The sequence below is a fragment of the Geospiza fortis genome, unplaced genomic scaffold (genome assembly GCF_000277835.1).
Source record: "Geospiza fortis unplaced genomic scaffold, GeoFor_1.0 scaffold279, whole genome shotgun sequence".
Taxonomy (NCBI): Eukaryota; Metazoa; Chordata; class Aves; order Passeriformes; family Thraupidae; genus Geospiza; species Geospiza fortis.
In genome coordinates this window covers 4,831,161-4,832,403 of record NW_005054352.1, presented here as the reverse complement: position 1 = coordinate 4,832,403, position 1,243 = coordinate 4,831,161, and positions in this window count along the sequence as shown.

Genomic DNA, 1,243 nt, shown 5'->3' with positions numbered 1-1,243 from the left:
CTCCCGCCCGCCTCCGAGAGCAGCAGGGCTGGCCAGGCTCGCAGCTGAGCCACCTGCCTCACTCATGCGCCTCATGGGCCAGAAGCAGGGCAGGAGGAAGCGAATTCAAATAAAGCAAGGGAGGGGTACCTGCACTTTCTTTCCCAGAGCATTGCGAGGAGAGGGAAACCGGCATGAGGGGAGGTGGGGCCAAGGCTCAGAAAAGAGAGGGACCGCGGCGGGGGTGAAAGAAATAAATTCACTCTTGATTTACTGATACAATGGCCCTAAGAAGCCTTTAATTGATCTGGCACAGTACCGGTGTGCTAGTGGCGAGTGGCTGTGGGGAGAAACCGTACTATAAAGGCATGAGGGCTAACATACACATCCTGGCAAAAAAACCCTCAGACAAAGCCAAACCAATTCATCCCGTTTGAATATTAAATATGCTCACTACGTAATTCTATCAAAGATATGAAAATACGTGAAGTAGTATTGCTTGGGCAATTCAAGTACGCCAAAATATGTTTCCATTTGGGGCAGTAAATGGCCTTCCCAGATAATGGAGATGTTCTTAATGGCAGGCAGTTCTCCAGCCAAAGAAAAATACCTTTTTTTCTCCCTACTTTTTTTTTTTCTTTTTTTCTTTTTTTTGGGCATGAAGATTACATGAAGGAGGAGTTAGGAACTGTAAAAGAAGCATTCTCTGAAGCAATGGTGATTTTTCATGTTGCCAGTAATAACCAGTTTTTACTCAGATTATGGACGAAAACACCATCTTAAACTTTACTGCTTCTTAGTAAAGTTTAAATCTCTCATAACTGAGGTTAGGAAATACACATCCAATTTATTTAGCTAGGATTCACCAATCTGCCATTTTCACATTTTCTTTTAATCTCCATAAAGCACATATATTTCTCCTCTATTTATAATTTATTCTTAGAATTGTGTCTACATTAATCAGAAAAGCTGAAGAATTGTCCAAATGAGGTGTAAAGAGATGAAGACTATTGTTTCTTTTGAACATAGGCATACCAATCAGCTCCTCTTCACTGTAGCCTCTCAGGAACTGTATAAAGGTTCTTGTTCAATGTCAGTGTTGGATTCAAAAATGTTCTGCCCAGAATATAAAGTTCAAGAGCAAAGTGCAAGACTAACTGTGCACCAGAAGAGGTCATACTTGTTCCACCCCACTGTACATGGAAAAATTATGGAACCTCAAATGTACAGGGACTAGACCATGAGTTGTCTGTAGAATGGAGTG